This window comes from Lithobates pipiens, unplaced genomic scaffold, assembly GCF_037356315.1.
Source record: "Lithobates pipiens isolate NorthernLeopardFrog02 unplaced genomic scaffold, aLitPip1_a1.2 Scaffold_28, whole genome shotgun sequence".
Lineage (NCBI taxonomy): Eukaryota > Metazoa > Chordata > Amphibia > Anura > Ranidae > Lithobates > Lithobates pipiens.
Genome location: NW_027507789.1, coordinates 90,456,621 through 90,484,444, shown reverse-complemented (window position 1 = coordinate 90,484,444; position 27,824 = coordinate 90,456,621). Strand labels below are relative to the sequence as shown.

The following is a 27,824-nucleotide window of genomic DNA, read 5'->3' as shown; positions in this document are numbered from 1 at the left end:
CAGAATAAAAATTAGGGGAGACAGAGGGCACCCCTGCCTCATCCCATTAGTGATGGGGAAAGAGTCCGAGCATCACTCGTTCACCCGTACCGCTGCCGATGGCGTGGAGTAAAGCGACATTACCCAGCTCATCATGTTGGGGCCAAGACCTATATGTTCCAGGGTGGCCTGCATAAAGTGCCAGGCCACCCTGTCAAAGGCCTTCTCCGCATCCGTTGACAACATAAGCAAGGGCCTTCCCTGTACATGCGCCGCATCGATTAAATTGAGGACTCGAGCCGTTTTGTCTCTAGCTTCCGACTTATTTTTTATTTTTTTGCTTGTTTCCCAAGGTGACCATCTTGGCGTTTGTCAAGAGGGTTGAAAGTGCCTGAAGAGATTGCCTACGGGCACATCACCCTTAAAGCACCCGATCTCGTTTGATGTTGGAGGCTCAGGCCGCGTACACACGGGCGGACTGTATGGCCTACTTAGTCCGTCGAAACACATTTCAGCGGACAGTCCGCTCGTGTGTGGGCTTCAGCGGACTTTTTCAGCGTGCAGTCTGGCGTACTAAGTATTTCGGATTTTTCAAAATTCTGTCCGTCATACTTTGGTTTCAGCGGACAATCCGCTCGTGAGTAGGCTAGTTCGACGGACTAAGAATGGTGCATGCTCAGAAAGGATTTACACGGCGGAAGGGTGCATTGCTGTGTATTGGACTTCCTATTTCTAGTCCCGTCGTACGTGCTGTACACGTCATCGCGCAAGCTTTCGACGGATAGTTTGTGCATCCGTGTGTGGTCAAGTCCGTTCATTTCGAAAGTATGACGGACTGTCCGTCGGATTGTATGACGGACTAAGTAGGCCATACAGTCCGCTCGTGTGTACGCGGCCTAAGAAGAGTCGGGCCTTGTTAGTACCTGGATGGGAGACCACCTGGGAATACCAGGTGTCATAGACTTCTTTTTATGTTGTTGGCGTTGAACTGTTTTTTTTCCGCTTGTTTCCCAGGGTGCCTATCTTGGCATTTGTCAAGTGGGTTGAGAATGCCCAAAGAGATTGCCTATGGGCACATAACCCTGAAAGCGCCCGATCTCCTCTGATCTCAGAAGCTAAACAGGGTTGGGCCTTGCTAGTACCTGGATTGGAGACCACCTGGGAATACTAGGTGCTGTAGGCTTCCTTTTATGTTGTTGGCCTTGACCTGTTTTTTTTTTCACTTGTTTCCCAAGGTGACCATCTTGACGTTTGTCAAGAGGGTTGAAAGTGCCTGAAGAGATTGCCTACGGGCACATCACCCTGAAAGCACCCGATCTCGTTTGATGTTGGAGGCTAAGAAGAGTCGGGCCTTGTTAGTACCTGGATGGGAGACCGCCTGGGAATACCAGGTTTCGTAGACTTCTTTTTATGTTGTTGATGTTGACCTGTTTTTTTTTCGCTTGTTTCCCAAAGTGACCATCTTGGTGTTTGTCAAGAGGGTTGAGAGTGCCTGAAGAGATTGCCTATGGCCACATCACTCTGAAAGCACCCAATCTCGTCTGATCTTGGAGGCTAAGAAGAGTCGGGCCTGGTTAGTACCTGGATGGGAGACCACCAGGGAATACCAGTTATTGTAGGCTTCTTTTTATGTTGTTGGCGTTGATTCGTTTTTTTTTTTTGCTTGTTTCCCAAGGTGACCATCTTGGCATTTGTCAAGAGGGTTGAGAGTGCCCAAAGAGATCGCTTACAGCAGCATCACCCTGAAAGAGCCCTATCTCTTCTCTTCTCTGAGGCTAAGAAGGGTTGGGCCTAGTTAGTACCTGGATGGGAGATGGCGTTGGAATACCAGGTGCCGTATTCTTCTTTTTATGTTGTTGACATTGACCTGTTTTTTTTTGCTTGTATCTCAAGGTGACTATCTTGGCATTTGTCAAGAGGGTTGAGAATGCCCAAAGAGATTGCCTATGGGCACATAACCCTGAAAGCACCCGATCTCCTCTGATCTCAGAAGCTAAACAGGGTTGGGCCTTGCTAGTACCTGGATTGGAGACCACCTGGGAATACTAGGTGCTGTAGGCTTCTTTTTATGTTGTTGGCCTTGACCTGTTTTTTTTTCACTTGTTGACAAGGTGACCATCTTGGCGTTTGTCAAGAGGTTTGAGAGTGCCCGAAGAGATCACCTACGGCCCCATCACCCTGAAAGCGCCCAATCTCGTCTGATCTCAGATGCTAAACAGTGTCAGGCCTGGTTAGTACCTGGATGGGAAACCGCCTGGGAATTCCAGGTGCCATAGGCTTCTTTCTTTTTTTTTTTTTTAGTAGTATGCGACATACAATGCAAAGGCAACTTCACAGAATGTGTGATACAAATAGTTACAAACAAACGATCATATTGCATGGATATCAGAGCCAATGGTAAGAAGTCCGAGGAGAATAGCACGTGTACAGCTTTGCGGTCATATCAAGATGAAATTAAAGCTCCATCTCATTGGGATCCTCTACCACTTAAAATATTACTGATACTAGCCCTGCTACCCTCAAAGAGTTTAGATATCCATAGATAGGGGAAGAGTATTGTGTAGTAGTCAAATGGGGTCGGAACATACCATTTTCTTTTCCCTTTTTTGAGTTAAGAAGGGAAATAGTAGAACTGAAAGAAGGGAGAAGGGGAAAGAGAAGATTGGGGAAGGAAATGGCAGAAAAGGAAAAGAAGGGGTAAGGGGGTGTCGTGGGTAGAGTGGATAGGATGGGGACCCCTCCCAGGGAGCAAGAGACGCCCTCGGCTCACCAGCTCGTCAGCTGTCCAACGTTTGGAACAGCGATCTCCAACGATCACCATGAGCTTACTATGTCTCGCGGAGGTATTCTTCCGAAAAGCGAAACTGGGTCCAGTAGAACCATCTGTTCCCATGCTCCTTCGTTTTATCCCTCATTGTGGCAGTCAGGTCTTCCATTCATTCAATATCATTTACCCTTGCGAACCACTGGGTCACCATTGGAGCAGATTGCTCTTTCCACTGACTTGGGATGCAGGCCCTAGCTGCATTGAGGAGATGTTTAAGTAAGGACTTATGATAACGCTTTCTCGACATAGGAGTTCGATTGAGAAGAACTGCTGCGGGATCATTGGCTAAGGAAATGTCTGTGAACTTGTGGATGAGTCTCAGGACAGGCTGCCAGAATATTTGTAATTTAGGGCATTCCCAGAAAATGTGGAGAATGGTGCCAGCCTGTTGCCCACAGCGACAGCAGCGGTCAGATTGACCGGGGAATATTTTGGCCAACACCACCGGTGTACGATACCAGCGTGTGATCAGCTTATATGAGATATCCTGATATTTACTGCAGAGTGACGACTTATGGGCGAAAAAGAGTATTCTGTCCTTCTGTGGTTTGGAGAATGTAGTTTGTAAGTCCCTTTTCCATTTAGCTAGGAAGGGTGGATCTGTGGAGGATTGTGCGTCTGTCAGGATTTGGTAGGACCTAGAGAGGGAACCACGAATTGGACCATCATCCAGGCAAAGTTCCTCGAAGGGGTGGAATTGTCTAGAGAAGAACGAATGGTTAGGTAGTGATCCGAGGAAATGGATTAGCTGTCTAGCTCTCCAGCTATCCAATGCAACAGGTACTTGCTCTAGCAGTATGGTCCCCATGGGAATCAAGCCCGTGGGTCCAAGAAATAGGGCTGCTCTCAGAAGCCCTTTCGGGGCTTGCCTGGTAAAGGCCTGGTCAGACAGGCCCAGAGGGAATCTAGGATGTCCAATAATTGGGGTCATAGGAGAAGGGAAGTTAGTCAGGTGGGAAAGGTGAAAAAAACTATCCATCTCAGCGAGCGAGGGGCCAATTAACGGGTGAGTAGTCACACAGGGCTCCAATGGCCTCCCCGCCCAAGGCAGACCAGCCAGTGGAACCCGCGCCATCTCCTGCTCTAGCTTGACCCATAGCTTCAGTTCCCCATGCCGGTGTCTTATCACATATGGTCCCCCATCGGATAGTGTCCGCTGTGTACTGCGCATGCGCAGTACACAGCAACACAGATTCTGAAAATTACCGCGCATGAACCGCGCCTGCGCACTGAGTCCTGGTTCTATCCCCACTATCCAAGTGGACATAGAGTAAGAATATAAAAGAGCCGAGCGCAGCGAGGCCGAGCCCGAAGCGTGGCGAGCGAAGCTCGCCTGCGAGGGGCCCTCTAATATTCACAACCCTATGTCCGCTTGGATGGTGGGGCTACCACCTCCACTCACCGCGCAGGCGCCGTTCAGCTTCGGAGATTTTCCGAAGCTTCGTCTGCTCCGTACTGCGCATGCGCAGTACGGCGCAGACACTATATCATGGCCGGACAGTATATGGCAGAACACCGGCACCAGTCAACCACCGGTGTCATGTGCGTCGCTGTGTAATATAGAGCAGGGTCCGGGAAGCCAATACCTCCCCGCGCACAAAGAAATTGCCTACGGGCACAACACCCTGAAAGCGCCCAATCTCGTTTGGTCTCAGAGGCTAAGCAGGGTTGGGCCTGGTTTGTACCTGGATGGGAGACCGCCTGGGTTTTCCAGATGCCGCAGGCTTCTTTTTATGTTGTTGGCGTTGACTTGTTTTTTTTTGTTTGTTTCCCAAGGTGACCATCTTGGCGTTTGTCAAGAGGGTTGAGCGTGCATTTGATCTCAGAGGCTAAGCAGGGTTGGGACCTGGTTAGTACCTGGATAGGAGACCGCCTGGGATTTCTCGATGCCATAGGCTTTAGTTTTAAGTTGTTGGCATTGACTTATTTTTTTTTATTTTTATTATTCTTTTATTAAGTAGAACAACATAAATATAACAGTCAACCATACAGCATGACCCAGGGTCACAATTACATGGTAACAAAAATAGGCAGCCAAATAACTCTGGGTTTTCAGAGGGGAGTCCTACAGTTTCATGCAGAAAAGAGAGAAACCCCACCTCCGACATGTAGTACAGTATAACTAGGGCAGCTCCGTTCGGACAAATGTAATCATGGAGAACAACTGGGACCACAGCGAGCCAGCTTATCATGACCTATGTGAACCAGAGTAAAATATGAGCCGGTCATGTCCAGAACCCTGGGGTTCTTCTGGGTCCCAAAGGCTAGTAAGGAGACAAGGCATAGTCAAAAGGGAGGACAGGGGAAGAAGAGAGTGCAAAGACGGAGAGAGAGGGGGGGGTGGCGGCGGGGAAAAAAATAAAGACAAAAAGGCGGGGGGGGGGGAATGCCACCCAGGGCAGACATGGCCTACTCACCTCCCGAATGTAGTCTCGAGTACCAGTAAAATACCTCTAGGGCCTCCATGGAACACTAAATGCCTCTTCAGTCTTGTGAAGGGTGGCGGTCAATTCTTCCATCCGGAGAATATGATTGACTTTGGAATACCACAGCACCTTGGATGAGGGCTGAGGCTGCCTCCACAGTGCGGGAATGCAGGCCCGGGCGGCATTCAGGAGTTGCATCGTGAGGGTTTTTTTGTATTTTCGAACAGGCTGTTCGGTCAAGTGTAGAAGGCACGCTGCTGGGAACCCAAAAGTTCCTCAAGGCCGGGCATGCCCAGAAAAGGTGTCCCATGGTCCCCGTATCTGAATTTCACCTCCAACAAACATCCGGGATTGATCTATCCATTTTATTCAGAAGGTATGGGACTCTATACCAGCGTGAGACTATCTTGTATCCTGATTCTTGATATTGGTTTGCGATGGAAGCTTTATGTACTAAGGTCAGGATCTTCCCTATCTGTTGTGGGGTAAATGTGATGCCTAAGTCCCTCTCCCATTTGTGGATAAATGGTGGGGGTCGACTCCTCCTCCTGACTACTCAATAGGTTGTACAGGAGGAAGAGGGTGTGTCGCACAGGTTCCCTTTTGTGACAGATGGATTCATAGGGCGTCAGGTCTCTAGGAGTGTAGGGGGCCCTTTGTATGGCCAGAAGAAAGTGACGAAGTTGATAAGCACTAAACAAGTCAAGCGGAGGGTCAGAAAGCTCGGCGACAGTTTGCATGATCGGGAGCCCTCCCGAGGGCCACATCTCTCCCAGACGCTGTTTCCCCACCACTGTCAACTGTCGCAGTTTCTTGTTGGTAAATCCCGGTGGGAAGTCTGGATTACCTATAACCGGAGTCATTGGGGATGGCAGGGGAGCAATGTGTGTGCAGCAGAACAACCTCCGCACAACAGCCAACGTAGCTCCCACTACGGGGTGACTTCTGAGGTCTTTTGGTAGGGAGGACAGGAGCCACGGGGAGGTCAATAGGGGAATGGATCCATCCTCAATCTCCATCTCCACGCACTGCTTGTGTGGGCCATTACAATGCCAATCAACGACTCTCGCTAGCAGAGTCACTCTGTAGTATTGTCTGAGATCTGGGAGACCCAGACCCCCCTTGTCCTTTGGTCTGGCAAGCAATTGCAAACGGGCTCTGAGCGGTTTGCGCGCCCAAATAAAGTCCCGGAGCAGCACCTGCAGTTTTCTGAAAAAAATTGGGGGTAACCGGATCGGTAATGTCTGGAACATGTATAAGATCCGCGGGAGGGCCGTCATTTTGAATGCATTACAGCGCCCGAACCAGGTCAGTGTTAAAGCATGCCAGTTTCCCAAATCAGATTTCAGTCTATCCAGGAGAGGGACAAAATTAAGCGTGTACAATTGCGCTAAATTCGCTGCGATGTCAACGCCCAGGTAACGTATAGATTTTTCAGCCCAGTAGAATGGAAAAGCGGAGCGTAGCCTCTTGACCTCACCATCCGGGACCGATATATTCAATACAGCCGACTTGGCGCAATTGATTTTATAGTTTGATAGGCTGCCATATCGCTGTAGAGACGCAAGTATATTGGGAAGCAAAATGTGTGGATTGGAGACGGAAAAAATTAGATCGTCAGCGTAGGCCGCAATTTTGTGGTGTGCCGAGGGTTTGGCTATGCCAGTAATATTCGGGTCATTCCGAACGTGACACATAAGTGGTTCCAGTGTCAGAATAAAAATTAGGGGAGACAGAGGGCACCCCTGCCTCATCCCATTAGTGATGGGGAAAGAGTCCGAGCATCACTCGTTCACCCGTACCGCTGCCGATGGCGTGGAGTAAAGCGACATTACCCAGCTCATCATGTTGGGGCCAAGACCTATATGTTCCAGGGTGGCCTGCATAAAGTGCCAGGCCACCCTGTCAAAGGCCTTCTCCGCATCCGTTGACAACATAAGCAAGGGCCTTCCCTGTACATGCGCCGCATCGATTAAATTGAGGACTCGAGCCGTTTTGTCTCTAGCTTCCGACTTATTTTTTATTTTTTTGCTTGTTTCCCAAGGTGACCATCTTGGCGTTTGTCAAGAGGGTTGAAAGTGCCTGAAGAGATTGCCTACGGGCACATCACCCTTAAAGCACCCGATCTCGTTTGATGTTGGAGGCTCAGGCCGCGTACACACGGGCGGACTGTATGGCCTACTTAGTCCGTCGAAACACATTTCAGCGGACAGTCCGCTCGTGTGTGGGCTTCAGCTGACTTTTTCAGCGTGCAGTCTGGCGTACTAAGTATTTCGGATTTTTCAAAATTCTGTCCGTCATACTTTGGTTTCAGCGGACAATCCGCTCGTGAGTAGGCTAGTTCGACGGACTAAGAATGGTGCATGCTCAGAAAGGATTTACACGGCGGAAGGGTGCATTGCTGTGTATTGGACTTCCTATTTCTAGTCCCGTCGTACGTGCTGTACACGTCATCGCGCAAGCTTTCGACGGATAGTTTGTGCATCCGTGTGTGGTCAAGTCCGTTCATTTCGAAAGTATAACGGACTGTCCGTCGGATTGTATGACGGACTAAGTAGGCCATACAGTCCGCTCGTGTGTACGCGGCCTAAGAAGAGTCGGGCCTTGTTAGTACCTGGATGGGAGACCACCTGGGAATACCAGGTGTCATAGACTTCTTTTTATGTTGTTGGCGTTGAACTGTTTTTTTTCCGCTTGTTTCCCAGGGTGCCTATCTTGGCATTTGTCAAGTGGGTTGAGAATGCCCAAAGAGATTGCCTATGGGCACATAACCCTGAAAGCGCCCGATCTCCTCTGATCTCAGAAGCTAAACAGGGTTGGGCCTTGCTAGTACCTGGATTGGAGACCACCTGGGAATACTAGGTGCTGTAGGCTTCCTTTTATGTTGTTGGCCTTGACCTGTTTTTTTTTTCACTTGTTTCCCAAGGTGACCATCTTGACGTTTGTCAAGAGGGTTGAAAGTGCCTGAAGAGATTGCCTACGGGCACATCACCCTGAAAGCACCCGATCTCGTTTGATGTTGGAGGCTAAGAAGAGTCGGGCCTTGTTAGTACCTGGATGGGAGACCGCCTGGGAATACCAGGTTTCGTAGACTTCTTTTTATGTTGTTGATGTTGACCTGTTTTTTTTTCGCTTGTTTCCCAAAGTGACCATCTTGGTGTTTGTCAAGAGGGTTGAGAGTGCCTGAAGAGATTGCCTATGGCCACATCACTCTGAAAGCACCCAATCTCGTCTGATCTTGGAGGCTAAGAAGAGTCGGGCCTGGTTAGTACCTGGATGGGAGACCACCAGGGAATACCAGTTATTGTAGGCTTCTTTTTATGTTGTTGGCGTTGATTCGTTTTTTTTTTTTGCTTGTTTCCCAAGGTGACCATCTTGGCATTTGTCAAGAGGGTTGAGAGTGCCCAAAGAGATCGCTTACAGCAGCATCACCCTGAAAGAGCCCTATCTCTTCTCTTCTCTGAGGCTAAGAAGGGTTGGGCCTAGTTAGTACCTGGATGGGAGATGGCGTTGGAATACCAGGTGCCGTATTCTTCTTTTTATGTTGTTGACATTGACCTGTTTTTTTTTGCTTGTATCTCAAGGTGACTATCTTGGCATTTGTCAAGAGGGTTGAGAATGCCCAAAGAGATTGCCTATGGGCACATAACCCTGAAAGCACCCGATCTCCTCTGATCTCAGAAGCTAAACAGGGTTGGGCCTTGCTAGTACCTGGATTGGAGACCACCTGGGAATACTAGGTGCTGTAGGCTTCTTTTTATGTTGTTGGCCTTGACCTGTTTTTTTTTCACTTGTTGACAAGGTGACCATCTTGGCGTTTGTCAAGAGGTTTGAGAGTGCCCGAAGAGATCACCTACGGCCCCATCACCCTGAAAGCGCCCAATCTCGTCTGATCTCAGATGCTAAACAGTGTCAGGCCTGGTTAGTACCTGGATGGGAAACCGCCTGGGAATTCCAGGTGCCATAGGCTTCTTTCTTTTTTTTTTTTTTAGTAGTATGCGACATACAATGCAAAGGCAACTTCACAGAATGTGTGATACAAATAGTTACAAACAAACGATCATATTGCATGGATATCAGAGCCAATGGTAAGAAGTCCGAGGAGAATAGCACGTGTACAGCTTTGCGGTCATATCAAGATGAAATTAAAGCTCCATCTCATTGGGATCCTCTACCACTTAAAATATTACTGATACTAGCCCTGCTACCCTCAAAGAGTTTAGATATCCATAGATAGGGGAAGAGTATTGTGTAGTAGTCAAATGGGGTCGGAACATACCATTTTCTTTTCCCTTTTTTGAGTTAAGAAGGGAAATAGTAGAACTGAAAGAAGGGAGAAGGGGAAAGAGAAGATTGGGGAAGGAAATGGCAGAAAAGGAAAAGAAGGGGTAAGGGGGTGTCGTGGGTAGAGTGGATAGGATGGGGACCCCTCCCAGGGAGCAAGAGACGCCCTCGGCTCACCAGCTCGTCAGCTGTCCAACGTTTGGAACAGCGATCTCCAACGATCACCATGAGCTTACTATGTCTCGCGGAGGTATTCTTCCGAAAAGCGAAACTGGGTCCAGTAGAACCATCTGTTCCCATGCTCCTTCGTTTTATCCCTCATTGTGGCAGTCAGGTCTTCCATTCATTCAATATCATTTACCCTTGCGAACCACTGGGTCACCATTGGAGCAGATTGCTCTTTCCACTGACTTGGGATGCAGGCCCTAGCTGCATTGAGGAGATGTTTAAGTAAGGACTTATGATAACGCTTTCTCGACATAGGAGTTCGATTGAGAAGAACTGCTGCGGGATCATTGGCTAAGGAAATGTCTGTGAACTTGTGGATGAGTCTCAGGACAGGCTGCCAGAATATTTGTAATTTAGGGCATTCCCAGAAAATGTGGAGAATGGTGCCAGCCTGTTGCCCACAGCGACAGCAGCGGTCAGATTGACCGGGGAATATTTTGGCCAACACCACCGGTGTACGATACCAGCGTGTGATCAGCTTATATGAGATATCCTGATATTTACTGCAGAGTGACGACTTATGGGCGAAAAAGAGTATTCTGTCCTTCTGTGGTTTGGAGAATGTAGTTTGTAAGTCCCTTTTCCATTTAGCTAGGAAGGGTGGATCTGTGGAGGATTGTGCGTCTGTCAGGATTTGGTAGGACCTAGAGAGGGAACCACGAATTGGACCATCATCCAGGCAAAGTTCCTCGAAGGGGTGGAATTGTCTAGAGAAGAACGAATGGTTAGGTAGTGATCCGAGGAAATGGATTAGCTGTCTAGCTCTCCAGCTATCCAATGCAACAGGTACTTGCTCTAGCAGTATGGTCCCCATGGGAATCAAGCCCGTGGGTCCAAGAAATAGGGCTGCTCTCAGAAGCCCTTTCGGGGCTTGCCTGGTAAAGGCCTGGTCAGACAGGCCCAGAGGGAATCTAGGATGTCCAATAATTGGGGTCATAGGAGAAGGGAAGTTAGTCAGGTGGGAAAGGTGAAAAAAACTATCCATCTCAGCGAGCGAGGGGCCAATTAACGGGTGAGTAGTCACACAGGGCTCCAATGGCCTCCCCGCCCAAGGCAGACCAGCCAGTGGAACCCGCGCCATCTCCTGCTCTAGCTTGACCCATAGCTTCAGTTCCCCATGCCGGTGTCTTATCACATATGGTCCCCCATCGGATAGTGTCCGCTGTGTACTGCGCATGCGCAGTACACAGCAACACAGATTCTGAAAATTACCGCGCATGAACCGCGCCTGCGCACTGAGTCCTGGTTCTATCCCCACTATCCAAGTGGACATAGAGTAAGAATATAAAAGAGCCGAGCGCAGCGAGGCCGAGCCCGAAGCGTGGCGAGCGAAGCTCGCCTGCGAGGGGCCCTCTAATATTCACAACCCTATGTCCGCTTGGATGGTGGGGCTACCACCTCCACTCACCGCGCAGGCGCCGTTCAGCTTCGGAGATTTTCCGAAGCTTCGTCTGCTCCGTACTGCGCATGCGCAGTACGGCGCAGACACTATATCATGGCCGGACAGTATATGGCAGAACACCGGCACCAGTCAACCACCGGTGTCATGTGCGTCGCTGTGTAATATAGAGCAGGGTCCGGGAAGCCAATACCTCCCCGCGCACAAAGAAATTGCCTACGGGCACAACACCCTGAAAGCGCCCAATCTCGTTTGGTCTCAGAGGCTAAGCAGGGTTGGGCCTGGTTTGTACCTGGATGGGAGACCGCCTGGGTTTTCCAGATGCCGCAGGCTTCTTTTTATGTTGTTGGCGTTGACTTGTTTTTTTTTGTTTGTTTCCCAAGGTGACCATCTTGGCGTTTGTCAAGAGGGTTGAGCGTGCATTTGATCTCAGAGGCTAAGCAGGGTTGGGACCTGGTTAGTACCTGGATAGGAGACTGCCTGGGATTTCTCGATGCCATAGGCTTTAGTTTTAAGTTGTTGGCATTGACTTATTTTTTTTTATTTTTATTATTCTTTTATTAAGTAGAACAACATAAATATAACAGTCAACCATACAGCATGACCCAGGGTCACAATTACATGGTAACAAAAATAGGCAGCCAAATAACTCTGGGTTTTCAGAGGGGAGTCCTACAGTTTCATGCAGAAAAGAGAGAAACCCCAACTCCGACATGTAGTACAGTATAACTAGGGCAGCTCCGTTCGGACAAATGTAATCATGGAGAACAACTGGGACCACAGCGAGCCAGCTTATCATGACCTATGTGAACCAGAGTAAAATATGAGCCGGTCATGTCCAGAACCCTGGGGTTCTTCTGGGTCCCAAAGGCTAGTAAGGAGACAAGGCATAGTCAAAAGGGAGGACAGGGGAAGAAGAGAGTGCAAAGACGGAGAGAGAGGGGGGGGTGGCGGCGGGGAAAAAAATAAAGACAAAAAGGCGGGGGGGGGGGGGAATGCCACCCAGGGCAGACATGGCCTACTCACCTCCCGAATGTAGTCTCGAGTACCAGTAAAATACCTCTAGGGCCTCCATGGAACACTAAATGCCTCTTCAGTCTTGTGAAGGGTGGCGGTCAATTCTTCCATCCGGAGAATATGATTGACTTTGGAATACCACAGCACCTTGGATGAGGGCTGAGGCTGCCTCCACAGTGCGGGAATGCAGGCCCGGGCGGCATTCAGGAGTTGCATCGTGAGGGTTTTTTTGTATTTTCGAACAGGCTGTTCGGTCAAGTGTAGAAGGCACGCTGCTGGGAACCCAAAAGTTCCTCAAGGCCGGGCATGCCCAGAAAAGGTGTCCCATGGTCCCCGTATCTGAATTTCACCTCCAACAAACATCCGGGATTGATCTATCCATTTTATTCAGAAGGTATGGGACTCTATACCAGCGTGAGACTATCTTGTATCCTGATTCTTGATATTGGTTTGCGATGGAAGCTTTATGTACTAAGGTCAGGATCTTCCCTATCTGTTGTGGGGTAAATGTGATGCCTAAGTCCCTCTCCCATTTGTGGATAAATGGTGGGGGTCGACTCCTCCTCCTGACTACTCAATAGGTTGTACAGGAGGAAGAGGGTGTGTCACACAGGTTCCCTTTTGTGACAGATGGATTCATAGGGCGTCAGGTCTCTAGGAGTGTAGGGGGCCCTTTGTATGGCCAGAAGAAAGTGACGAAGTTGATAAGCACTAAACAAGTCAAGCGGAGGGTCAGAAAGCTCGGCGACAGTTTGCATGATCGGGAGCCCTCCCGAGGGCCACATCTCTCCCAGACGCTGTTTCCCCACCACTGTCAACTGTCGCAGTTTCTTGTTGGTAAATCCCGGTGGGAAGTCTGGATTACCTATAACCGGAGTCATTGGGGATGGCAGGGGAGCAATGTGTGTGCAGCAGAACAACCTCCGCACAACAGCCAACGTAGCTCCCACTACGGGGTGACTTCTGAGGTCTTTTGGTAGGGAGGACAGGAGCCACGGGGAGGTCAATAGGGGAATGGATCCATCCTCAATCTCCATCTCCACGCACTGCTTGTGTGGGCCATTACAATGCCAATCAACGACTCTCGCTAGCAGAGTCACTCTGTAGTATTGTCTGAGATCTGGGAGACCCTGACCCCCCTTGTCCTTTGGTCTGGCAAGCAATTGCAAACGGGCTCTGAGCGGTTTGCGCGCCCAAATAAAGTCCCGGAGCAGCACCTGCAGTTTTCTGAAAAAAATTGGGGGTAACCGGATCGGTAATGTCTGGAACATGTATAAGATCCGCGGGAGGGCCGTCATTTTGAATGCATTACAGCGCCCGAACCAGGTCAGTGTTAAAGCATGCCAGTTTCCCAAATCAGATTTCAGTCTATCCAGGAGAGGGACAAAATTAAGCGTGTACAATTGCGCTAAATTCGCTGCGATGTCAACGCCCAGGTAACGTATAGATTTTTCAGCCCAGTAGAATGGAAAAGCGGAGCGTAGCCTCTTGACCTCACCATCCGGGACCGATATATTCAATACAGCCGACTTGGCGCAATTGATTTTATAGTTTGATAGGCTGCCATATCGCTGTAGAGACGCAAGTATATTGGGAAGCAAAATGTGTGGATTGGAGACGGAAAAAATTAGATCGTCAGCGTAGGCCGCAATTTTGTGGTGTGCCGAGGGTTTGGCTATGCCAGTAATATTCGGGTCATTCCGAACGTGACACATAAGTGGTTCCAGTGTCAGAATAAAAATTAGGGGAGACAGAGGGCACCCCTGCCTCATCCCATTAGTGATGGGGAAAGAGTCCGAGCATCACTCGTTCACCCGTACCGCTGCCGATGGCGTGGAGTAAAGCGACATTACCCAGCTCATCATGTTGGGGCCAAGACCTATATGTTCCAGGGTGGCCTGCATAAAGTGCCAGGCCACCCTGTCAAAGGCCTTCTCCGCATCCGTTGACAACATAAGCAAGGGCCTTCCCTGTACATGCGCCGCATCGATTAAATTGAGGACTCGAGCCGTTTTGTCTCTAGCTTCCGACTTATTTTTTATTTTTTTGCTTGTTTCCCAAGGTGACCATCTTGGCGTTTGTCAAGAGGGTTGAAAGTGCCTGAAGAGATTGCCTACGGGCACATCACCCTTAAAGCACCCGATCTCGTTTGATGTTGGAGGCTCAGGCCGCGTACACACGGGCGGACTGTATGGCCTACTTAGTCCGTCGAAACACATTTCAGCGGACAGTCCGCTCGTGTGTGGGCTTCAGCTGACTTTTTCAGCGTGCAGTCTGGCGTACTAAGTATTTCGGATTTTTCAAAATTCTGTCCGTCATACTTTGGTTTCAGCGGACAATCCGCTCGTGAGTAGGCTAGTTCGACGGACTAAGAATAGTGCATGCTCAGAAAGGATTTACACGGCGGAAGGGTGCATTGCTGTGTATTGGACTTCCTATTTCTAGTCCCGTCGTACGTGCTGTACACGTCATCGCGCAAGCTTTCGACGGATAGTTTGTGCATCCGTGTGTGGTCAAGTCCGTTCATTTCGAAAGTATAACGGACTGTCCGTCGGATTGTATGACGGACTAAGTAGGCCATACAGTCCGCTCGTGTGTACGCGGCCTAAGAAGAGTCGGGCCTTGTTAGTACCTGGATGGGAGACCACCTGGGAATACCAGGTGTCATAGACTTCTTTTTATGTTGTTGGCGTTGAACTGTTTTTTTTCCGCTTGTTTCCCAGGGTGCCTATCTTGGCATTTGTCAAGTGGGTTGAGAATGCCCAAAGAGATTGCCTATGGGCACATAACCCTGAAAGCGCCCGATCTCCTCTGATCTCAGAAGCTAAACAGGGTTGGGCCTTGCTAGTACCTGGATTGGAGACCACCTGGGAATACTAGGTGCTGTAGGCTTCCTTTTATGTTGTTGGCCTTGACCTGTTTTTTTTTTCACTTGTTTCCCAAGGTGACCATCTTGACGTTTGTCAAGAGGGTTGAAAGTGCCTGAAGAGATTGCCTACGGGCACATCACCCTGAAAGCACCCGATCTCGTTTGATGTTGGAGGCTAAGAAGAGTCGGGCCTTGTTAGTACCTGGATGGGAGACCGCCTGGGAATACCAGGTTTCGTAGACTTCTTTTTATGTTGTTGATGTTGACCTGTTTTTTTTTCGCTTGTTTCCCAAAGTGACCATCTTGGTGTTTGTCAAGAGGGTTGAGAGTGCCTGAAGAGATTGCCTATGGCCACATCACTCTGAAAGCACCCAATCTCGTCTGATCTTGGAGGCTAAGAAGAGTCGGGCCTGGTTAGTACCTGGATGGGAGACCACCAGGGAATACCAGTTATTGTAGGCTTCTTTTTATGTTGTTGGCGTTGATTCGTTTTTTTTTTTTGCTTGTTTCCCAAGGTGACCATCTTGGCATTTGTCAAGAGGGTTGAGAGTGCCCAAAGAGATCGCTTACAGCAGCATCACCCTGAAAGAGCCCTATCTCTTCTCTTCTCTGAGGCTAAGAAGGGTTGGGCCTAGTTAGTACCTGGATGGGAGATGGCGTTGGAATACCAGGTGCCGTATTCTTCTTTTTATGTTGTTGACATTGACCTGTTTTTTTTTGCTTGTATCTCAAGGTGACTATCTTGGCATTTGTCAAGAGGGTTGAGAATGCCCAAAGAGATTGCCTATGGGCACATAACCCTGAAAGCACCCGATCTCCTCTGATCTCAGAAGCTAAACAGGGTTGGGCCTTGCTAGTACCTGGATTGGAGACCACCTGGGAATACTAGGTGCTGTAGGCTTCTTTTTATGTTGTTGGCCTTGACCTGTTTTTTTTTCACTTGTTGACAAGGTGACCATCTTGGCGTTTGTCAAGAGGTTTGAGAGTGCCCGAAGAGATCACCTACGGCCCCATCACCCTGAAAGCGCCCAATCTCGTCTGATCTCAGATGCTAAACAGTGTCAGGCCTGGTTAGTACCTGGATGGGAAACCGCCTGGGAATTCCAGGTGCCATTGGCTTCTTTCTTTTTTTTTTTTTTTTTTTTTTAGTAGTATGCGACATACAATGCAAAGGCAACTTCACAGAATGTGTGATACAAATAGTTACAAACAAACGATCATATTGCATGGATATCAGAGCCAATGGTAAGAAGTCCGAGGAGAATAGCACGTGTACAGCTTTGCGGTCATATCAAGATGAAATTAAAGCTCCATCTCATTGGGATCCTCTACCACTTAAAATATTACTGATACTAGCCCTGCTACCCTCAAAGAGTTTAGATATCCATAGATAGGGGAAGAGTATTGTGTAGTAGTCAAATGGGGTCGGAACATACCATTTTCTTTTCCCTTTTTTGAGTTAAGAAGGGAAATAGTAGAACTGAAAGAAGGGAGAAGGGGAAAGAGAAGATTGGGGAAGGAAATGGCAGAAAAGGAAAAGAAGGGGTAAGGGGGTGTCGTGGGTAGAGTGGATAGGATGGGGACCCCTCCCAGGGAGCAAGAGACGCCCTCGGCTCACCAGCTCGTCAGCTGTCAAACGTTTGGAACAGCGATCTCCAACGATCACCATGAGCTTACTATGTCTCGCGGAGGTATTCTTCCGAAAAGCGAAACTGGGTCCAGTAGAACCATCTGTTCCCATGCTCCTTCGTTTTATCCCTCATTGTGGCAGTCAGGTCTTCCATTCATTCAATATCATTTACCCTTGCGAACCACTGGGTCACCATTGGAGCAGATTGCTCTTTCCACTGACTTGGGATGCAGGCCCTAGCTGCATTGAGGAGATGTTTAAGTAAGGACTTATGATAACGCTTTCTCGACATAGGAGTTCGAATTGAGAAGAACTGCTGCGGGATCATTGGCTAAGGAAATGTCTGTGAACTTGTGGATGAGTCTCAGGACAGGCTGCCAGAATATTTGTAATTTAGGGCATTCCCAGAAAATGTGGAGAATGGTGCCAGCCTGTTGCCCACAGCGACAGCAGCGGTCAGATTGACCGGGGAATATTTTGGCCAATACCACCGGTGTACGATACCAGCGTGTGATCAGCTTATATGAGATATCCTGATATTTACTGCAGAGTGACGACTTATGGGCGAAAAAGAGTATTCTGTCCTTCTGTGGTTTGGAGAATGTAGTTTGTAAGTCCCTTTTCCATTTAGCTAGGAAGGGTGGATCTGTGGAGGATTGTGCGTCTGTCAGGATTTGGTAGGACCTAGAGAGGGAACCACGAATTGGACCATCATCCAGGCAAAGTTCCTCGAAGGGGTGGAATTGTCTAGAGAAGAACGAATGGTTAGGTAGTGATCCGAGGAAATGGATTAGCTGTCTAGCTCTCCAGCTATCCAATGCAACAGGTACTTGCTCTAGCAGTATGGTCCCCATGGGAATCAAGCCCGTGGGTCCAAGAAATAGGGCTGCTCTCAGAAGCCCTTTCGGGGCTTGCCTGGTAAAGGCCTGGTCAGACAGGCCCAGAGGGAATCTAGGATGTCCAATAATTGGGGTCATAGGAGAAGGGAAGTTAGTCAGGTGGGAAAGGTGAAAAAAACTATCCATCTCAGCGAGCGAGGGGCCAATTAACGGGTGAGTAGTCACACAGGGCTCCAATGGCCTCCCCGCCCAAGGCAGACCAGCCAGTGGAACCCGCGCCATCTCCTGCTCTAGCTTGACCCATAGCTTCATTTCCCCATGCCGGTGTCTTATCACATATGGTCCCCCATCGGATAGTGTCCGCTGTGTACTGCGCATGCGCAGTACACAGCAACACAGATTCTGAAAATTACCGCGCATGAACCGCGCCTGCGCACTGAGTCCTGGTTCTATCCCCACTATCCAAGTGGACATAAAAATATAAAAGAGCCGAGCGCAGCGAGGCCGAGCCCGAAGCGTGGCGAGCGAAGCTCGCCTGCGAGGGGCCCTCTAATATTCACAACCCTATGTCCGCTTGGATGGTGGGGCTACCACCTCCACTCACCGCGCAGGCGCCGTTCAGCTTCGGAGATTTTCCGAAGCTTCGTCTGCTCCGTACTGCGCATGCGCAGTACGGCGCAGACACTATATCATGGCCGGACAGTATATGGCAGAACACCGGCACCAGTCAACCACCGGTGTCATGTGCGTCGCTGTGTAATATAGAGCAGAGTCCGGGAAGCCAATACCTCCCCGCAATTTCGGTCGCAATAGCATTGCCCTACCAATACGCATATGTTTTCCGCACCAGAGGAACTTGATAAAGATTGAGCGAACCGCATGAAAGAAAGTCTGGGGTATTTTGATAGGTAAGGCTTGTAGTAGATACAGAAGTCGTGGCATCGCGTTCATCTTCAACACATTACAGCGTTCCGAACCATGACAGAGCTAGTGGGTCCCATCTTTTAAGGTCCGCTGTAAGCCCATAGGCTTCTTTTTATGTTGTTGGCTTTGACCTGTTTTTTTTGCTTGGGCCCCCTACACTCCTAGAGACCTGACGCCCTATGAATCCATCTGTCACAAAAAGGAACCTGTGCGACACACCCTCTCCCTCCTGTACAACCTATTAAGTAGTCAGGAGGAGGAGTTGACCCCACCATTTATCCACAAATGGGAGAGGGACTTTGGCATCACATTTACCCCACAACAGATAGGGAAGATCCTGACATTAGTACATAAAGCTTCCATCGCAAACCAATATCAAGAATCAGGATACAAGATAGTCTCACGCTGGTATAGAGTCCCATACCTTCTGAATAAAATGGATAGATCAATCCCGGATGTTTGTTGGAGGTGAAATTCAGATACGGGGACCATGGGGCACCTTTTCTGGGCATGCCCGGCCTTGAGGAACTTTTGGGTTCCCAGCAGCGTGCCTTCTACACTTGACCGAACAGCCTGTTCGAAAATACAAAAAAAACCCTCACGATGCAACTCCTGAATGCCGCCCAGGCCTGCATTCCCGCACTGTGGAGGCAGCCTCAGCCCCCATCCAAGGTGCTGTGGTATTCCAAAGTCAATCATATTCTCAGGATGGAAGAATTGACCGCCACCCTTCACAACACTGAAGAGGCATTTAGTGTTACATGGAGGCCCTGAAGGTATTATACTGGTACTCGAGACTACATTCGGGAGGTGAGCAGTGCCTCTGTCCCAGAAAACTACTGAACATCTGACGTTTACCTACGTAGGCCATGTCTGCCCTGGGTGGCATTCCCCCCCTCCCTTTTTGTCTTTATTTTTCTTTTTTTCCCCACCGCCATCCCCCCACCTCCTCTCTCTCCGTCTTTGCACTCTCTTCTTCCCCCGTCCTCCCTTTTGACTATGCCTTGTCTCCTTACTAGCCTTTGGGACCCAGAAGAACCCCAGGGTTCTGGACACGACCGGCTCATATTTTACTCTGGTTCACATAGGTCATGATAAGCTGGCTCGCTGTGGTTCCAGTTGTTCTCCATGATTACATTTGTCCGAACGGAGCTGCATTAGTTATACTGTACTACATGTCGGAGGTGGGGTTTCTCTCTTTTCTGCATGAAACTCTAGGACTCCCCTCTGAGAACCCAGAGTTATTTGGCTGCCTATTTTTTGTTACCATGTAATTGTGACCCTGGGTCATGCTGTATGGTTGACTGTTATATTTATGTTGTTCTACTTATACTTAATAAAAGAATAAAACAAAAAAAAAAAATAAGTCAATGCCAACAACTTAAAAAAAAAGCCTATGGCATCGAGAAATCCCAGGCGGTCTCCCATCCAGGTACTAACCAGGTCCCAACCCTGCTTAGCCTCTGAGATCAAATGAGATTTGGCTCTTTCAGGGTGATGCAGCCATAGTAGATTTTTTCAGGCATGCTCAACCCTCTTGACAAACGCCAAGATGGTCACCTTGGGAAACAAACAAAAAAAACAAGTCAACGCCAACAACATAAAAAGAAGCCTACCGAAGTCTCCCATCCAGGTATTAACAAGGCGCGACCCTTTCTAGCCTCTGAGAACAGCAGAGATTGGGCGCTTTCAGGGTGATGTGCCCATAGGCAATCTCTTTGGGCACTCTCATCCCTCTTGAAAAATGCCAAGATAGTCACCCTGGGAAAAAAGCGAAAAAAAACAGGTCAACGCCAACAACATAAAAAGAAGAATACGGCACCTGTTATTCCAAGGCCGTCTCCCATTCAAGTACTAACTAGGCCCAACCCTTCTTAGCCTCTGAGATCAGAAGAGATAGGGTGCTTTAAGGGTGATGCGGCTGTAAGTGATCTCTTTAGGCACTCTCAACCCTCTTGACAAATGACAAGATTTTTACTTTGGGAAACAAGCGAAAAAAACAGGTCAACACCAACAACATAAAAAGAAGCCTGCGGCATCTGGAAAACCCAGGCGGTCTCCCATCCAGGTACAAACCAGGCCCGACCCTGCTTAGGCTCTGAGACCAAACGAGATTGGGTGCTCTCAGGGTGTTGTGCCCGTAGGCAATTTCTTTGTGCACTCTCAACCCTCTTGACACATGCCAAGATGGTCACCTTGGGAAACAAGGGAAAAAAAAACAGGTCAACGCCGACAACATAATGAGAAGCCTACGGCACCTGGTATTCCCAAGCTGTCTCCCATCCAGGTACTAACCAGGCCCATCGCTGCTTAGCCTCCGAGATCAGATGAGATTGGGCTCTTTCAAGGTGATTTGGCCGTAGGCACTCTCTTTGGGCACTCTGAAGCCTCTTGACAAAGGCCAAGATGGTCACCGTGGGAAACAAGCTAAAAAAAACAGGTCAAAGCCAACAACATAAAAAGATAGCCAGACCAGATCCTTCTATGGCACCTGGTTTTCCCAGGCAGTCTCCCATCCAGGTACTAACCAGGCCTGACACTGCTTAGCCTCTGAAATCAGACGAGATCGGGTGCTTTAAGGTTGATGTGGCCGTAATCGTTCTCTTCAAGACACGCCCAACCCTCTTGACAAACGCCAAGATGGTCGCCTTGAGAAACAAGCAAAAAAAAACAGGTCAAAGCCAACAACATAAAAAGAAGCCTATGGGCTTACAGCGGACCTTAAAATATGGGACCCACTAGCTCTGTCATGGTTCGGACGCTGTATCTACTACAAGCCTTACCTATCAAAATACCCCAGACTTTCTTTCATGTGGTTCGCTCAATCTTTATCAAGTTCCTCTGGCGCGGAAAACATATGCGTATTGGTAGGGCAATGCTATTGCGACCGAAATTGCGGGGAGGTATTGGCTTCCCGGACCCTGCTCTATATTACACAGCGACGCACATGACACCGGTGGTTGACTGGTGCCGGTGTTCTGCCATATACTGTCCGGCCATGATATAGTGTCCGCGCCGTACTGCGCATGCGCAGTACGGAGCAGACGAAGCTTTGGAAAATCTCTGAAGCTGAACGGCGCCTGCGCGGTGAGTGGAGGTGGTAGCCCCACCATCCAAGCGGACATAGGGTTGTGAATATTAGAGGGCCCCTCGCAGGCGAGCTTCGCTCGCCACGCTTCGGGCTCGGCCTCACTGCGCTCGGCTCTTTTATATTCTTACTCTATGTCCACTTGGATAGTGGGGATAGAACCTGGACTCAGTGCACAGGCGCCGTTCATGCTCTGCAATTTTCGAAATCTGTGTTGCTGTGTACTGCGCATGCGCAGTACACAGCGGACACTATCCGATGGGGGACCATATGTGATAAGACACCGGCATGGGGAAATTAAGCTATGGGTCAAGCTAGAGCAGGAGATGGCGCGGGTTCCACTGGCTGGTCTGCCTTGGGCGGGGAGGCCATTGGAGCCCTGTGTGACTACTCACCCGTTAATTGGCCCCTCGCTCGCCGAGATGGATAGTTTTTTTCACCTTTCCCACCTGACTAACTTCCCTTCTCCTATGACCCCAATTATTGGACATCCTAGATTCCCTCCGGGCCTGTCTGACCAGGCCTTTACCAGGCAAGCCCCGAAAGGGCTTCTGAGAGCAGCCCTATTTCTTGGACCCACAGGCTTGATTCCCATGGGGACCATACTGCTAGAGCAAGTACCTGTTGCATTGGATAGCTGGAGAGCTAGACAGCTAATCCATTTCCTTGGATCACTACCTAACCATTCGTTCTTCTCTAGACAATTCCACCCCTTCGAGGAACTTTGCCTGGATGATGGCCCAATTCGTGGTTCCCTCTCTAGGTCCTACCAAATCCTGACAGACGCACAATCCTCCACGGATCCACCCTTCCTAGCTAAATGGAAACAGACTACATTCTCCAAACCACAGAAGGACAGAATACTCTTTTTCGCCCATAAGTCGTCACTCTGCAGTAAATATCAGGAGATCTCATATAAGCTGATCACACACTGGTATCGTACACCGGTGGTGTTGGCCAAAATATTCCCCGGTCAATCTGACCGCTGCTGTCGCTGTGGGCAACAGGCTGGCACCATTCTCCACATTTTCTGGGAATGCCCTAAATTACAAACATTCTGGCAGCCTGTCCTGAGACTTATCCACAAGTTCACAGACATTTCCTTAGCCAATGATCCCGCAGCAGTTCTTCTCAATCTAACTCCTATGTCGAGAAAGCATTATCATAAGTCCTTACTTAAACATCTCCTCAATGCAGCTAGGGCCTGCATCCCAAGTCAGTGGAAAGAGCAATCTGCTCCAATGGTGACCCAGTGGTTCGCAAGGGTAAATGATATTGAACGAATGGAAGACCTGACTGCCACAATGAGGGATAAAATGGAGGAGCATGGGAACAGATGGTTCTACTGGAACCAGTTTCGCTTTTCGGAAGTATACCTCCGCGAGACATAGTAAGCTCATGGTGATCGTTGGAGATCGCTGTTCCAAACGTTGGACAGCTGATGAGCTGGTGAGCCGAGGGCGTCTCTTGCTCCCTGGGAGGGGACCCCATCCTATCCACTCTACCCACGACACCCCCTTACCCCTTCTTTTCCTTTTCTGCCATTTCTTTCCCCAATCTTCTCTTTCCCCTTCTCCCTCCTTTCAGTTCTACTATTTCCCTTCTTAACTCAAAAAAGGGAAAAGAAAATGGTATGTTCCGACCCCATTTGACTACTACACAATACTCTTCCCCTATCTATGGATATCTAAACTCTTCAAGGGTAGCAGGGCTAGTATCAATAATATTTTAAGTGGTAGAGGATCCCAACGAGATGGAGCTTTAATCTCATCTTGATATGACCGCAAAGCTGTACACGTGCTATTCTCCTCGGACTTCTTACCATTGGCTCTGATATCCATGCAATATGATCGTTTGTTTGTAACTATTTGTGTCACACATTCTGTGAAGTTGCCTTTGCATTGTATGTCGCATACTACTAAATAAAATAAAAAAATAAAAAAGAAGCCTATGGCACCTGGTATTCCCAGGCGGTCTCCCATCCAGGTACTAACCAGGCCTGACACTGTTTAGCATCCGAGATCAGACGAGATTGGGCGCTTTCAGGGTGATGGGGTCATAGGTGATCTCTTCGGGCACTCTCCACCCTCTTGACAAATGCCAAGATGGTCACCTTGAGATACAAAGCGAAAAAAAACAGGTCAATGTCAACAACATAAAAAGAAGAATACGGCACCTGGTATTCCAACGCCATCTTAGCCTCAGAGAAGAGAAGAGATAGGGCTCTTTCAGGGTGATGCTGCTGTAAGCGATCTCTTTGGGCACTCTCAACCCTCTTGACAAACGCCTAGATGGTCACCTTGGGAAACAAGCAAAAAAAACAAAAAACGAATCAACGCCAACAACATAAAAAGAAGCCTACAATAACTGGTATTCCCAGGTGGTCTCCCATCCAGGTACTAACCAGGCCCGACTCTTCTTAGCCTCCAAGATCAGATGAGATTGGGTGCTTTCAGAGTGATGTGGCCATAGGCAATCTCTTCAGGCACTCTCAACCCTCTTGACAAACACCAAGATTGTCACTTTGGGAAACAAGCGGAAAAAAAACAGGTCAATGCCAACAACATAAAAAGAAGTCTACGACACCTGGTATTCCCAGGCGGTCTCCCATCCAGGTACTAACAAGGCCCGACTCTTCTTAGCCTCCAACATCAAACGAGATTGGGTGCTTTCAGGGTGATGTGCCGTAGGCAATCTCTTCAGGCACTTTCAACCCTCTTGAAAACGCCACGATGGTCACCTTGGGAAAAAAATAAAAAAATAAAAATAAGTCGGAAGCTAGAGACAATACGGCCCGAGTCCTCAATTTAATCCATGCAGCGCATGTACAGGGAAGGCCCTTGCTTATGTTGTCAACGGACGCGGAGAAGGCCTTTGACAGGGTGGCCTGGCACTTTATGCAGGCCACCCTGGAACATATAGGTCTTGGCCCCAACATGATGAGCTGGGGAATGTCACTTTACTCCACGCCGTCGGCAGTGGTACGGGTGAACGAGTGGTTCATTTTATTCAGAAGGTATGGGACTCTATACCAGCGTGAGACTGTCTTGTATCCTGATTCTTGATATTGGTTTGCGATGGAAGCTTTATGTACTAATGTCAGAATTTTCCCTATCTGTTATGGGGTACATGTGATGCCAAAGTCCCTCTCCCATTTGTGGATAAATGGTGGGGTCGACTCCTCCTCCTGACTACTTAATAGGTTGTACAGGAGGGAGAGGGTGTGTCGCACAGGTTCCTTTTTGTGACAGATGGATTCATATGGCGTCAGGTCTCTAGGAGTGTAGGGGGCCCTTTGTATGGCCAGAAGAAAGTGACAAAGTTGATAAGCACTAAACAAGTCAAGCGGTGGGTAAGAAAGCTCGGCGACAGTTTGCGTGGTCGGGAGCCCTCCCGAGGGCCACACCTCTCCCAGACGCTGTTTCCCCACCACTGTCAACTGTCGCAGTTTCTTGTTGGTAAATCCCGGTGGGAAGTCTGGATTACCTATAACCAGAGTCATTGGTGACGGCAGGGGAGCAATGTGTGTGCAGCAGAACAACCTCCGCACAACAGCCAACGTAGATCCCACTACGGGTTGATCTCTGAGGTCTTTTAGTAGGGAGGACAGGAGCCACGGGGAGGTCAATAGGGGAATGGATCCATCCTCAATCTCCATCTCCACCCACTGCTTGTGTGGGCCATTACAATGCCAATCAACGACTCTCGCTAGCAGAGTCGCTCTGTACATGGGCGTCCGCAGCAGGGGGCAAGGGGGGTCAAGTGCCCCCCCTGGAATCCCCAAGGTGTTGCATGCCGTCATGCTGCATTTTTTTTTTTACTGAGTACGCTGGCGGCTGCATCCTCGCTCTCTCCTCTGGATCACACAACACTGGCTGGCTCTGTGATCAGCGGCCGCTCTGTAACACAGTCCCGCCCCCTCAGACCTGCTCGCGTGATAGTAGAGATAATCAATTTTCCGCCTATCACACAAGCCGGTCTGGGGGGGCGGGACTGTGTTACAGAGCAGCCGCCGAACACAGAGCCAGCGTTGTGTGGCTCTGTGTCCGGCGGCCACTCTGTAAGGAGGAGGAGATGCTCATCTGTGCCACAGTCCCTGGATAGGAGGATCGAGGGGGGATGGGGGCTGCAGTGCTCTCATCCACCACCACACTCTCCTGCCCCCGTGCTCTCCTCCACCACCACACTCTCCTGCCCCCCCAGTGCTCTCCTCCACCACCACACTCTCCTGGCCCCCCCAGTGCTCTCCTCCACAACCACACTCTCCTGCCCCTCCCCAGTGCTCTCCTCCACCACCACACTCTCCTGACCCCCCCAGTGCTCTCCTCCACCACCACACTCTCCTGCCCCCCCAGTGCTCTCCTCCACCATCACACTCTCCTGCCCCCCCAGTGCTCTCCTCCACCACCACACTCTCCTGCCCCCCCAGTGCCCTCCTCCACCACCACACTCTCCGCCCTGCCCCCAGTGCTCTCATCCACCACCACACTCTCCGCCCCCCCAGTGCTCTCCTCCACCACCACACTCTCCTGCCCCCCCAGTGCTCTCCTCCACCACCACACTCTCCTGCCCCCCCCCAGTGCTCTCCTCCACCACCACACTCTCTTGCCCCCCCAGTGCCCTCCTCCACCACCACACTCTCCGGCCCCCCCAGTGCTCTCCTCCACCACCACACTCTCCGGCCCCCCCCAGTGCTCTCATCCACCACCACACTCTCCGCCCCCCCCCCAGTGCTCTCCTCCACCACCACACTCTCCTGCCCCCCCAGTGCTCTCCTCCACCACCACACTCTCCGCCCCCCCCCAGTGCTCTCATCCACCACCACACTCTCCGCCCCCCCCCAGTGCTCTCCTCCACCACCACACTCTCCTGCCCCCCCAGTGCTCTCCTCCACCACCACACTCTCCTGCCCCCCCCCCCAGTGCTCTCCTCCACCACCACACTCTCTTGCCCCCCCAGTGCCCTCCTCCACCACCACACTCTCCGGCCCCCCCAGTGCTCTCCTCCACCACCACACTCTCCGGCCCCCCCAGTGCTCTCCTCCACCACCACACTCTCCTGCCCCCCCCAGTGCTCTCCTCCACCACCACACTCTCCTGCCCCCCCCAGTGCTCTCCTCCACCACCACACTCTCCTGCCCCCCCAGTGCTCTCCTCCACCATCACACTCTCCTGCCACCCCCCCCAGTGCTCTCCTCCACCACCACACTCTCCTGCCCCCCTCCCAGTGCTCTCCTCCACCACCACACTCTCCTGTCCCCCCAGTGCTCTCCTCCACCACCACACTCTCCTGCCTCCCTCCCAGTGCTCTCCTCCACCACCACACTCTCCTGCCCCCTCCCCAGTGCTCTCCTCCATCACCACACTCTCCTGCCCCCCCAGTGCTCTCCTCCAGCACCACACTCTCCTGCCCCCTCCACCACTACACTCTCCTACCACGCCCAGTGTTCTCCTCCCCTACCACACTCTCCTGCCACTCCCCCAGTGCTCTCCTCCACAACCACACTCTCCTGCCCCCCCCCAGTGCTCTCCTGCACAACCACACTCTCCTGCCCCCCAGTGCTCTCCTCCATCCCCACACTCTCCTGCCCCCTCCAGTGCTCTCCTCCACCACCACACTCTCCTGCCCCCCCCAGTGCTCTCTCCTCCCCTGTTCTTACCGCCCCCCTGCTCTCCAGCTCTCCCCATACTTCTCTAGCCACCATCCCAGTGCTCTCCACCCCCCGTTCACCCCCCAGTGCTCCCCCCTGCCCCCCCAGTGCTTTCCCCCCCCTGTTCTCCCCCCAGTGCTCTCCACTCCCCCCTGTGCTCTCCCCCCTGTTCTCGCCTCCCCGTGCTCTCCACTCCCCCCAGTGCTCTCCCCCTTGTCCCCCCCAGTGCTCTCCTCCACCACACTCTCCTGCCCCCCCCGACAGTTTTCTCCTCCCCTGTTCTTGCTGCCCCCCCTGCTCTCCAGCTTTCCCTATCCTTCTCTAGCCACCATCCCAGTGCTGCCCCCCCAGTGCTCTCCCCCCTGTTCCCCCCAGTGCTCTCCACTCCGCCCAGCGCTCCGCCCCCTGTCCCCCTCACAGTCCTCTCCGCTCCCCCCAGTCCTCTCCCATCCACGCTCTCCCCCCGTGTTCTCCCCCTGTTCTTCCCCCCCAGTGCTCTGCACTCCCTCCAGTGCTCTCCCCCCTGCTCTCCCCCTGTTCTTTCTCCGCCCCAGTGCTCTCCCCCGGTTCTTTCCCCCCCAGTGCTCTCCACCTGTTCTTTCTCCCCCCCAGGGCTCTTCAGCTCTCCCCATCACTCTCCAGCCCCCACCCCAGTGCTCTCCAG

General features: G+C 50.6%; 19 pseudogenes; 15 read left to right on the top strand and 4 right to left on the bottom strand.

Annotated features, from left to right (window-relative positions):
- The first annotated feature begins 1,043 nt into the window (after nt 1-1,043).
- LOC143936381 (5S ribosomal RNA) lies at nt 1,044-1,162 on the top strand (annotated as a pseudogene).
- A 101-nt stretch (nt 1,163-1,263) lies between these two features.
- On the top strand, nt 1,264-1,382 carry LOC143936691 (5S ribosomal RNA; annotated as a pseudogene).
- A 100-nt stretch (nt 1,383-1,482) lies between these two features.
- LOC143937263 (5S ribosomal RNA) lies at nt 1,483-1,601 on the top strand (annotated as a pseudogene).
- Nucleotides 1,602-1,921: 320 nt separating this feature from the next.
- Nucleotides 1,922-2,040, top strand: LOC143937762 (5S ribosomal RNA; annotated as a pseudogene).
- Nucleotides 2,041-2,139: 99 nt separating this feature from the next.
- Nucleotides 2,140-2,258, top strand: LOC143936851 (5S ribosomal RNA; annotated as a pseudogene).
- Nucleotides 2,259-7,987: 5,729 nt separating this feature from the next.
- LOC143936380 (5S ribosomal RNA) lies at nt 7,988-8,106 on the top strand (annotated as a pseudogene).
- A 101-nt stretch (nt 8,107-8,207) lies between these two features.
- LOC143936690 (5S ribosomal RNA) lies at nt 8,208-8,326 on the top strand (annotated as a pseudogene).
- A 100-nt stretch (nt 8,327-8,426) lies between these two features.
- On the top strand, nt 8,427-8,545 carry LOC143937262 (5S ribosomal RNA; annotated as a pseudogene).
- A 320-nt stretch (nt 8,546-8,865) lies between these two features.
- Nucleotides 8,866-8,984, top strand: LOC143937759 (5S ribosomal RNA; annotated as a pseudogene).
- A 99-nt stretch (nt 8,985-9,083) lies between these two features.
- LOC143936850 (5S ribosomal RNA) lies at nt 9,084-9,202 on the top strand (annotated as a pseudogene).
- A 5,731-nt stretch (nt 9,203-14,933) lies between these two features.
- LOC143936379 (5S ribosomal RNA) lies at nt 14,934-15,052 on the top strand (annotated as a pseudogene).
- Nucleotides 15,053-15,153: 101 nt separating this feature from the next.
- Nucleotides 15,154-15,272, top strand: LOC143936689 (5S ribosomal RNA; annotated as a pseudogene).
- A 100-nt stretch (nt 15,273-15,372) lies between these two features.
- On the top strand, nt 15,373-15,491 carry LOC143937260 (5S ribosomal RNA; annotated as a pseudogene).
- Nucleotides 15,492-15,811: 320 nt separating this feature from the next.
- On the top strand, nt 15,812-15,930 carry LOC143937758 (5S ribosomal RNA; annotated as a pseudogene).
- Nucleotides 15,931-16,029: 99 nt separating this feature from the next.
- Nucleotides 16,030-16,148, top strand: LOC143937186 (5S ribosomal RNA; annotated as a pseudogene).
- Nucleotides 16,149-20,668: 4,520 nt separating this feature from the next.
- LOC143937422 (5S ribosomal RNA) lies at nt 20,669-20,787 on the bottom strand (annotated as a pseudogene).
- Nucleotides 20,788-23,455: 2,668 nt separating this feature from the next.
- LOC143936312 (5S ribosomal RNA) lies at nt 23,456-23,574 on the bottom strand (annotated as a pseudogene).
- A 291-nt stretch (nt 23,575-23,865) lies between these two features.
- On the bottom strand, nt 23,866-23,984 carry LOC143937486 (5S ribosomal RNA; annotated as a pseudogene).
- Nucleotides 23,985-24,084: 100 nt separating this feature from the next.
- On the bottom strand, nt 24,085-24,202 carry LOC143937068 (5S ribosomal RNA; annotated as a pseudogene).
- Nucleotides 24,203-27,824: the final 3,622 nt, after the last annotated feature.